We start from the raw sequence: 12393 nt of genomic DNA, 5'->3' as shown, positions 1-12393 counted from the left end.
TTAGCCCGTCTCTCGCGGCAGCAGCGAAACTGTTTCCCTTCCCCCAAAGGGAAACGGTGGGGGTGGGGGGGATGCGACCATTTCTACATTCAACTGGTGCATGTGTGCGTGCGCGCGTTCGTGTGTCATCTTTTGTCCAAATAAGCCGAAGGCTTTTAAAAGAAGGGGAAAGATCTCGGAGCGGACCCGCGTGCCCTGAATCATTCATGCCGTCCACTCTCCAGAGCCCACGCGCTCATTTGTTCCCCAGGGCGACGTGTGAGGGACCGTTTTAGCGTCTTCTCCTCCCGTCTCCGTGGGCTGGACCTCCTCCTCCTCCTTGCATCCATCCTCCCCCCCCGAATGGCCGCGGCAGGGGAGGAGGACGCGCCGTGGGGCCCGTGCTCTCTCGCATGGCGGGACGCATCCTAAGATGCTGTCTCCCTCCCCGCCCTGCCTCCTCCTTGTCCCCCACACCCCTCTCCGCGCATCCGCGCCCTGTTGACGGTCGGTCCACTCTCACTCCCAACAAGGCATTCGTTAACGGAACGGTCGCCGCGAAATTCTCATCGCGAGACAAAGAGCGGACGTGACGAAGACCCGTGCGGCGGGGTAGAATTCCCGAGCCACAAGAAGCATCGTTTTATGGTAAACCTCCGAACTCTTATGATCTAAGAAGGGAGAATTCGTTTATTCAAAGGTAATGTACCAATTACCACATAAATTCCAAAGAAACTGCGGGAGTTGCCGCAACAGTAACTTTTAACGGAGTCATCCGCTAATGTGCATTTCAAAGCAACAATTTCAGAGTGTAAAAATCATTCGCCTTGACTGGGATCCCAGTTAAGGCAAATGGTTTTTACACTCTGAAATTGTTGCATTGAATTACCAAAACGTTTTGGTACCAATTGGTTTTGGACGATCTCTCACAACTATTACCCTCTACGTACCACGGGAGCCTCGGATGGTTCTCCCAGCACCATTTTCTCCTTCATTTACATCTACATCTACATCAATACCCTGCGAGCCACCAAAAAGGTGTGTGGCAGGGGGTGCAGCACCAGGAGGAAAGGGTGAGGGAGTGCGAGTTGAGTTTTGCAGGATCTACCTTTACGGAAGCCGTGTTGGGTATTAATCAATAAATCTTGGCTATCGAAGTATCTCATTATGGAACTAACAATGATGTGCTCAAGAATTTTGCGGGATATGGAGGTGAGCGATATTGGACTATAATTATTGGGGTCCTCCCGGTTTCCATTTTTAAATATGGGTGTTACAGAAGCTATCTTCCAGCCGCTTGGCACGCTTTCTTCTGCTAATGATTTCTTAAATATTATATTAAGATAAGGGGCAATTTCAGGCGACAGTTCTTTATACACGCGAGCCGGTATCTCATCAGGTCTCGGAGATTTGTTGAGGTCGATGTTTTTAAGGAGCAACTCTATTCCGCGGGTGGAAAAGTCGATTGCTTGCATTGGCTGTAGAAATGTTTCGGAAGGTGTACTTTAGATAGTTGTGTAGTTTGGACGTGTACTGACCATCGCAGCAGACCAGCAGCGTCCGCGCGCGTCAAGGCCTTTCTGGGAGAGCTGAACTCACATCGCACGTCTCCTAGCGGCTGTGAAGACCACATGTGGTGAGTGGCATACACCTTTTCATTTACGAGTATGTCCAGTTGTGGATCAACAATCGAAACTACTTTAAAAAATTATGGTTGTCTAAAATCGTAAATGGGTCGCGGTTAGATGTGACCATATGGCTCCTTATGCCGGATTGCATTGGAGCGCATCAGTTTGTTTTATGGTTGCTTGGTTGTTTGATCTTTGCTGTCTGTGTATGAGAAGAATGTCGAAAATGTCGATGATAGGTGCCTTAGAATTCTATATCACATTCCTTTGAGCAAAAACACAACGAATTGATGACGCCGCAAAAAAATCTTGAGAAGAAGAAAAGTGGTGCGAAAAACAAAGAATTTGTTCATTTAATAACAATTTATATAACATTTTTGAGGATTTGATTGCGTGAGCCACAAAGTTAGCTGCATTAAATGCCAAGCAATCGTCTCCAGTTGAAAAGGATAAGGACTCGGTCATTCGTCTTAAGAGTTTGAGACGATTATCTGTAACACAAAAGCGATTATCCTCATGCGCTTTCCCGAGTTGTTGCTCCCCTCAAGGTCATCGGCCCATCGTACTGCCACAGAGCCCTTGCGATCACTCCTCCTTGGCCAGATTCGATAGTTTTTGGGTGATCCAATGAAGTACCAGGCATTTTAAGATGTCCACCTATCTGTGGTACATGAGAACGCTGCTTTGAGTGACGTGCAAAAGGTTTTGTGCCAATTTTAAAAGGGGAAAGACTATCTCTTCTTTTATCCCCACCTGATTCATTGCGGCATTATTTTGTTGCTTGGGATTGTTTAAAAGCACGATATGTTATCTCTAACAGGTTGACAAGCGCTTACCCGGAGGATCTGCTTGACGTGACGACAAAAGTTATGGAGGCTCAAGCCATCCGCTCATATTGTAAGCTATTTAATTTGGGATTCGTTGAATTCTAATGATTTGCAATTTATTTTACCATACTAAATATTTGGTTAGCATGGAAAGTTCGTCTTAACATAGGACGATATTTCCCAGGAAACACGAATATTTCTGTAAGGGGGCTTAGTTTGTGATATCTATTCTCACTCAAATGCCCAGCCGTTGGCGGGCCTGACTGTGGGGCCAGGAAAGCATTTAGCCCCGCAGGTCACGTGCCGTGCGATCCGTCCCAGGCGCGCCCAAGATAGAGGCACGCACCGATGTGTCGAGTACTTCATGGGGAATGTGGAGAGGTCTACTTTAAAGATTACAAATGCCCTTTTGTCTCTTTCCAGCATTGAATAAAGCGGAGAGCCACATTTTTTTATTTCATTCCTGAAGATAGCAGCCGAGGAACTTGAATGACTTCCCTAAGAATGACGGTGATAGAGAATGAATGTGTGGGGGACAGTAGAGTGTATATACGAGGGTCATCCGGAAAGTAGTACCCGTTCGTGAAATAAAGACACAAAAGTAAATATTAACAAACATAAAAAATTTTATTTGAAAGAGGATACTTTAAACTACTTCTCAACATAATCTCCAAGCAAATTAAGGCATTTGTCATAACGTGTGACAAGTTTCTGTATTCCTGCTGCATAGTCCTTCGCCGCCAGCTCATTGAGATACGCGAGGGACCCATCTTGCACAAATTTTTGCATAATGCAGATGGTGTTTAACAATTTCATGAACAATTGTTCGAGAAACATTGGGAAAATGCTCACAGATGTCATCAATTGTGACGCGCCGATCGTTCCTCACGAATTCGTCAACTGAGCTCACCAGTTGGTCTGTAATGACAGACGGTCTCCCCGAACGCTCATCGTCGTGTGTGTTCCCCCTCCCCATGTTGAAGTTGCGACACCACCGCCGAACAGACGACTCGTCCATTACATTGTCTCCATACACCTCCTTTAATTGGCGATGAATATCACATGGGCGAACGTTTCTTGCATTGAGGAATTTAATCACTGCCCTCACTTCACAACTGGCGGCGTTCTCAATTTTTTTAAACATTGTAAACAATCACAGAAACAACACAGGCAATGCTAGCGTCACGCAACTTGGCTCAGAGAAGGCAGACAAGCCACTGAAGCTATCTGACCTCGTCCAGCGGCTACTCGCGTCGTCAGCACTTCATGCGGCACGAACGGGTACTACTTTCCGGATGACCCTCGTATCTTCATAGGATATATGAGTATTCGTATGACATGGATTCAACATGCATTAATGTCTAATCTTATCAACCGACTTCCAGCAATGGAATCAGGTCGCGGGCGTGGCATTCCAGACAAGATCGGCAACAACTTGAAGCGTTCGCAATCCATCAATATTCCTTTCCTTAATCCATGGCCACGGGCGTTCGGGCCCGGAGCGATTCTGTACTTTATGAGTGGCAAGTGCATTGACTGTAGACCTTGCTCCTTCAACCTTCTTCGCCGATTCAATGTCATCAGGTGAGCGTGCTGACGGAAGAGTGACGGCATTCTCGAGTCTGCCTTTCGCTCCGCAATATCATTTAACGGATCCATAACGTGTTATTACACCACGCGGCAACTGATGGGCGTATAATAGAGGCAGTAGTAACGAAATTTACTGCACTCGTTGGGTGATGGATCTCGGTCCTCTTTACAAATTGCTTTATCGCTTCCTCCATGTGCGCACTACCAATTGTAACCGCAGAGGTTTGCCCTCTCACCTCTCGAAGTTCGCTATTAAAGGGATTTTTTTACGACCACATTTCCGACGATAAACGAGTCTCTACAGTCCCTACTCATGTTAAGACGAGTAATCGCGGTCTTCTGATAATCTGCAATGTATTGGCAGTCGTAATAAGGAATGCCAGTGAGGAATTAAGAAGACTACTTCTTTGGGTTCATGCCGGGACTAAGCTTTATTCTCTCCAGCCTCATTTAGCCATTGAAGGATGAAACCGCAATTTAAGAATTGCCATTTGTGGTTTTCTCACCCTTTTTCTAGTTTATCATCTGTTCACCTTAACCAAAGGGTGGAGGTTTAGCTTTCATGAGTAGAGAAATTTACGTCCTCTAGATAGGAGCAAGTTAAATTTTAATGTAAATTTATAATTAAAGAAATTTTGTGCATGTTCAAAAAGGGAATTTACTCTTCACCTGTGTGACTTCCATGTAGTCCTACAATAGTTTAAAGAAATAAAATGGATGATGGGCATACAAGGGATACCTTAAGCTGCAGGAGCTCTCAGGAGAGGCCCATCATGGCTCATGATTCTGGGAACTCCGTCATATAGATGAGCCTACATCCTCTTAATTACGGAAATTATTAAAAATTTTGATTAGAGTTAATTTTTAAATGAATAAAACCTGTATGCCTAAATTTCTCCTCAATGAGACTTTTCCCTATTCTCTCTTCAAGTAATTTATATATAAATACACAGCAAATTTTAAAGGTGAAAATCATGAAGCTGAAAATTGTAACTCTTTTTATTGTTATGCTGACAGTAACCCTCTCCATTGATTCAGTTGACAATATTAATATTGACTTTAACCTGTACCCATATGTTTCTAAAAGTGACAGCAAAAAAATAGCTATTATGACTTAATGTGATGGAAAACGTCTATTCTATACATTTGAAGGTCGCTAGTTCAAAATTTTATTTGCAAATAATATTTTCACACAATGGAATTTCTTCGGTAAACATCACAAGTGACCTGCGATATCCGGTAAAATTAAAAATCAAAGTAAGCTAACATTGCAGAAAAATTTTTAAAAATTTCTATTTCCTTTTCTGTTTCGATCGATAAAATGTCCGCAACATTAGACGAAAATTTATTTTCAATATCTCAAGAAAACTGAAGCACATCCGGAAGAGACTTTATATGTTATCAAATTTTAATTTTTCATTCCAGTGACAGCACCAATAGCTAATTAGAAGCAAACTTTCGGAGTGAATATTTCATTTTCAATTTTAATACTAGCCTTATAGGAAAATTGATCTATTTATAGCCTTTTCAACAATCGTTAGGCATTGCATTTCAGTGGTTTTCTGTTTTGAAACATTGGTCGCGAGTTTGTAGCTCTTCATCCCTTTATTATGGCCGCCCTATCAATATTTTGTATTCACTTCACATTTCACATTCTCGCTGCTTTGCTCCTCAGCATTTTTTACTGGGTCAGCCCATTTATTACCCTTTTTAATTAGTCACTTTTAACATACCTAATTCATTTCCTGCAAATCCTAAATCGAATTTAAACATTTTTAAGGGAGTTGATGACAGATAAATTCGGACCGTAAATTTCTTGCCTATAGTAGATGATTGGAAAAATATTTTTACTGCAATTTCTTGAAGCAACTCCACCGAGGAATAAAGTATAAGAGAGTAACAGCGAACCGATAAGCAGCTAACTGGTTCTCTACCCTCGAATGAAAGGCCATATTTCTTTATAATAGGGTTACGGCTGCACAGATACTAAATAAACAAGTTTTATCACGCTTTATAAATGCTAAGCAGCGTTAAAATATTGGCTTTCCACCTGCTATTATCGTAGAAAATATTTTTTATTTTTCCTTTTCGATGAAAAGTTATTTAGGACTTAACACGAACTAATCAAATTTGTAGATCTGGAGAATACATTTGATAATGTTGGATTGAATACAATATTTTTTATTTTGAAGGAGAATCTTGGGAGGAGGTTAGAATAAAATAATGATTCAAAACCTGTACTCAGAACTGGTGGCTGTAATTAAATCTGGGATCTGTCTTGAAGAAGCAATGTTGAGTTTAGGGGGTAAAGCAAATGTGTGCATTGCTGCACATACTCTCCCTATCTAAATCGATAAAGGGATAATTGAAATTAAATGAAATTAGTATCCACGATGTGACGTCTTTTCGACGATTTTTATGCCGTAATGGAGAGAAATGGAAATATTTAGGGCGTTATTAGGTACCTACTGAAGGTGAGTAATGAGAAAACAAAAGCAAGTTTGGAAAAGGACATAAGGAAATAAAATTGGTGTGATCATAGCTAGGATTGGAAGAGTTGTTTAGATAAAAAGCGAAAAAGCCAACGATAGTGGAAAAGTAAGAAGAAAATAATTAGGAGAATATACTAGATAATGAAGACTGCCAGTATCTGTACCATTAAAAACAAACACTGCAAGCGTTGGAAATATGGTGCTTCGGAGGATGAAATAAAATATACTTAACTCTTTGAATATTGAGAAATATCTTATTTTCAAATACATATCATTCGTTAGCAAGTAATATGTGCAAGTCTACAATTTAATAATGAAAACCACTAATCGACAAACATATCTTAGTGACTCGATGGGTAGTATGCAAATGTAGATTTTGATATGGAGTTTCAGTTAAGGACTGGGAATCGAAATTTTCGAATTGCATCCACTCGACTGAACAAAATCTGTTAATTCGTTTTTATAAATAGACTGCCGTGAAATGAATTTCCCTTTCATTTTACAAATCTTAAAACCTTTAATCGGTGAAATAGAAAATAGGCATACGACCTCGAGAAATAATTAAGTCGAAAAAGAGTCGAAATATCCTGAATGAGCCGCAAATCCAACAGCGTGGCCATCGCTGCTGTGCCATTTTAAGAACAAGATAAGCGTAACTACATTGATGGTAGTATCTACCTATTGTGTTTTTAAAATAAGGTTTTAGATTGTTTCCGTTTTGATAATTGCCAAATCAAGTAATGCTGTGTTCACAGTTTTTCAAATACGATTTATTTAAAATGTGCTTCATTTTGGTGGATAGTCATCGACAAAACCTCTATGAGGGCAGATATATGAATGGAAACTTTGGGAATGTGGTAGTATAAGAGAATAACGAAGCTAAAACAGAAGGCTACTTTAATTGTGATGAAGTTTAACGAAGATATGACAAGAAAGGAGACTGGACTGGGGGGATTGGAAATACTGAAAAGGAGAAGGGATACCTTTAGCTAATGTAATTAGAGAAATGACGAAGGCGGAAGTCAAGTAGCTTAAGAATGTTATAATTTGCTTCACATGAATGTCAACGGTTTTATCTGGGAAATTCAAATGGACCAAAGCTTTCGTTCAACGGGCAATATAACCCCCAGGATACGCATATATGAATTTTTAATCATATCAGTGTTAAATTATGTTTTTGAGCTCCCTCGTTAAGAGTGGCAAATTCAAGCTGAGATTTCTATGCTTTAGAGATCCCTTTGATTTCGTGAATAACATATCGAAGCCATCTTTTTTGTTGTTTAACTTATGGTGAAGCTAATAGGGTATTTAAAACGTCTCAGCAACTCAATATCAGTAATACTGCAAAAGCGTGCCAAATTAATGCAAATTTGGATTTCAAATCCTTTTCTAATGAAGTATATTATATTCATTTGAAATTTTACTATTAGCAGCTTAGGCAAGCTGAATTAGTTCAAGACCAAACAAGCGAAGCAATCGAAAAGAAAATGGTCTAGTAGTAAACGACTTGAAGAACTCGGTATACGAACGGCACAGATGCAGGACCAAGGATGGGGTGGACGAATAATAGTAGCCCATTTACTGGCGTTGATTGATTTATGTATTATATAAACTTTAAAAATTAAGGGGCTAATATTAATTACAAATATTTCCTCTTGGTGCTCCCAAGATATTTTTATCTAGACTTTTTTAGAGGCTACGGATAGCAACCTTGTAGCACCCCTTTTCCAACTGAAGCTTCTGCTATGCAGGCTGCGCATCCTATCTCAGTTTTCCTTTCTTTGCAAATACTCTTGATTATTCACCTTTCATTTTGGTCTATGCTCATCTCATCCAATAATCTAAATAGCTGTTTCCATCGCACGTTCTCAAATGATTTTTCATTATTAACGTAAGTTATAAGTGTTTATTCTCCATTAAATATGTATTATTTTCTAAGGTATCATCCCAAATATCTCATATCTTATGCCTCGGACGGTTATGGTACCATATTCGCCATCTGCCAGTTTCTCCTCTATCTGATTTCCTATAAATGGGTAATGATACTATCCAGAATTTTTGAAGCGTGAAGTATACGATAAGTATCAGTATACTAATGATTCGGTATTGTTCAAGTTTATCTGCTGAAATCTTCTTGGGCTTTAGCTCCCATCTCTGGAAGTTGGATGTTAACATACTCCTCTCGTATCTTGCACATACCAAATCATATAGTTCCTTCTCTAGACCTTACCAGGAGGCACTCATAATATTTGCCAATATTCGGTAAAATGACACTGCCTTCTTCTCTTTCAATTTTCTCCACCATGGTACCAATGTCCGTGTTTTCCATATTGCTTCTAATCCCTTCTATTAGAATTTGTTCAATTATGGTGCGTTCTTACGCATTTCTTTCAAGCCGCTCTCGTATGTAATTTAAAATGCAACCAGTTCTTTTGAACAAACACAAATTCCGCATTTTTATTTTCCAGATTTTTACACCTGGGGCTAAGATTTCCAATTGATCTTGTGTACGAAATGCAAGAAGGAGTTTTTTCTTATAATCATGATAAACTTTTACCATTGGAAACGGGAAATTTAGAATACCTTTCTCCAAAACGCGAGTGTTTGTACAAATGTCGAAGCAATTTTATGCCAATGAATGTAAAGCGTGTTTGACATATTAAGAGCATTGATATTCTAGCCGAAATTGTTTTGCACAAGACAAGGCTATCAAAGCATTAAATATAAACCCGTTAACATTTCTCTAGCCTATGAATTATAGATGAGTTTGTTTAGCAATGTTGACGTTAGTGTAATCTGTGCAGTACGCATCTACGATTGTGACACCTTTTCCTTAACCTCGCCCCAAAATCCATGGAATATTGAGGTTCTCATTTTGAGCATCAATTTTTAAGTGTTAACAGATTCAAGTGTTGTCCGCTAAGAGGCACGAATTTTGATCACGGGCGTGGGCTTTCTTCTTGGTGCAAATCTCTTGCTGCGCGTGTGACGATGTGAGCACCACAATTAGAATGGAAATGTGTAATGAAGTTACAAGTCCGTAATATTAATTAAACCCTGCCATAACGAAATCATTAATCCGGGAATAGTTCTCTAAGGAAGCGACGACGGCTTACTTGTTTTAATTGCAATGCACGCCACGCATTCGCGTCCAAAGGATGCGAATGCGCGTGAACGCTGGCCTTGAAAGATTTCAAGTTGCTTTCTTTTTGCCCCTTACCCAAACCATAAATCAAAACCCCTGACAGATAAATACGCCGAGGAATGTAAAATGAATATCATTCGCTAATTTGAACGGTGCTTTCAAAGCAGAGCGGGTAGACGAGCAACATTATCCATCTTTTTGTATCTCATCCAGAAAATGTCAGTGTAATTGGTGGGACTTCTCAGCCTTCAGGTTTTAGTCATTATTCTCATGGCGGGAAATTATTGCCCGGAGTGTTCTACGCCCTCCCTGGGGAACGATAGTTCTGTAAATAACAATTGGTATTGTGTAGCTTAGATAAGGTTATTAAAGTAATTGCCAATGATGGACTGGATGGAAGAAATCAAGAAAACTAATGATAGTGAAGATAGAAAAGCTTCTCGGGAAGCCTGTCATCAGTTTTACGAAACTTGTGACGCGTTGTGTGTTCTATCTGTTTCATAGATAGGAGCGCCTCTTCATTATAAATAAATAGTAACTTAGAAGAGCCCTCGTAAAATAAACATATGAAATAGATTTCTATAGTCACTGAAGTAAATGTAAATATTATGCCTAACTATTCAATTATTATCATAAGTTCAGAAATTAGCATTTTTAATTATTAGAATATGTGTAAAGCCATTGGTATCCAATACTTTTAAATATGTTCATATTGATATTAGTAATGGCAACGAAAAAAAATATTCAGTTATTTTATGTCAACTGATATGCTGAATATATTTTAAATTCTTCTCGCAAATCAAACTTAAAAAAATGTATGTCTGCAGCTAAAAAATGCATAAATGATTTTTTTGGTTTGATAACAATTTGATCAGTGAAATAAATTAGTTAAAGTTCTCTCTTAATAATTAATCCACCAATTGGGTAGACATTGACTAAATGCATTCACTTCACTATACTCTTGATAATTATTAACTACGTAGAGTGGCAATAACTGTAGAAAATTTCATAGCCGTGACTGACTCATATCAAACTACGTGCATACCTCGTAGCATGCGTCATATGGCTTCTTTTAGAGGAGAGTTAATTCTTTTCTGGGGAAAAATCAACAGGGAAAGCCTTCAGAGACAATACCTTTTAGTATTTATTTTCATGGGAGGGGCCCCTCTCTAAGAGGAGACAGTCAATTATATGCTTATACAGAGTTATACGGGAAAATCAAACCCCTTGGCCCTACTAACCAGACCAGCACCAACACTCCCAGTTTCCTCAAAGGTTAACGAGGACTGTTTCTGACACCTCCTGGTCAATAGGAAAAAACTGAATTTGTATTTAAAGAGTCATATTAAATATTTTACATAAATCATGCATTAGTTATTTGTAATGCTACATTTTTAACAGAAGCGCACAAGGGAGACGCCTTGTGGATCGCGTATCACACTTATATAGTAATGGTATGCTTAAATCCCTACTTATTGATCTATCCCATTTTTCTGGAAGTTTGAAGTAAACATTTCTAATAAAATTTTCAGAATGATACCTTCGCATAATGCCTAAATATAATGCACTTATAATGACGGTGATTAAAATCACTTGACATTAATGCTTATCTCATTTTTTATATTTCCCATTTAAGTTAAAAAGACCCACGCAATTTTACTCTCAATTTCAGTAATATAATGAATGACTGTAATGTACGTAGCTCGTAAAATTTTATTCAATGATTTATAAGTTTAATCAATGAATCTGTTGCTTATAGAGATGCGGAAAAATTATTTTGTACAGGAAAATACCAATTCAATAATATTATTTCAGTTGAAAGAAATAACAGCACTCCTTTAAAAATCATGAGTAAAAATTAACTTCTCTCACGATGCTGTGCTCCCACAGGAAGGTGGATGAAGTAGTGTTCTTCAGAATAAATTACACGTATATGCACTGCATCTATTAAAAAAATTCGTGACGCCTCCATTCTCACGTTTCCTCTGGATCGTAGCTAAAATTCGATGCGAACACTGTGCACGTGATCTCCTGGCCGGCACATAAATGCCATTAGTAGTCTTCTTTACTGGCACTAAACACTGAAATTGCCTACATTATTTTGGAAAATATCCATTAAAGATTCGAATTAACATTCTCCAGCATTCTTTCCTGCTTTTTTTTCGGGGAGAGGGAAGTGAATTACGTACCTGAAAGCCTCCCAGCCAATTAATATGCTAACGAAATGATTGAAGTCCATTATTATGCCAGAACGAGGAATAGAAATTTCTAAGCGACATGATCGGTGGGTTCACAGAGCGTGCCTGTACGCATTTCTTCTCCGGGGTGGCCCGCCAGGAATTCGTCCACGACGTCTGGCGTGCCGAGGCCAATCACAACCCAATCTCAACGGAAACTCCTCACCCATCTCCGTACGCATCACGCTCCCTTCCCCCCACTATCAATTCGACTTCTTTCCATGGGGAATCGACCCATTCCGCACGGTTTATCATTATTCTGCGTGAGCTCGCACGCACTGGAGTGCAATTGCACAGTCGAGAACTTCCATGACGGCGGACGTCCACGATCTCGTGTACCCACGCATCACATCTTGCGAGTGCGTACCAGATGACGGCAGTGTGCTCGTGTCGGCGAGAAAGAAATGTGTGCTCATACGTATTTATTAGATCAGTTTTAAAAAATATCTCATATTGGAATGTAACAACCCGCCATAGCCAAAGAGTTTCCTTTGG

This window comes from Hetaerina americana, unplaced genomic scaffold, assembly GCF_022747635.1.
Source record: "Hetaerina americana unplaced genomic scaffold, ioHetAmer1.1.p SCAF_8, whole genome shotgun sequence".
In the NCBI taxonomy this organism is placed as follows: Eukaryota; Metazoa; Arthropoda; class Insecta; order Odonata; family Calopterygidae; genus Hetaerina; species Hetaerina americana.
The sequence above is the reverse complement of the archived record's forward strand: the minus strand, read 5'-3'. Positions refer to the sequence as shown.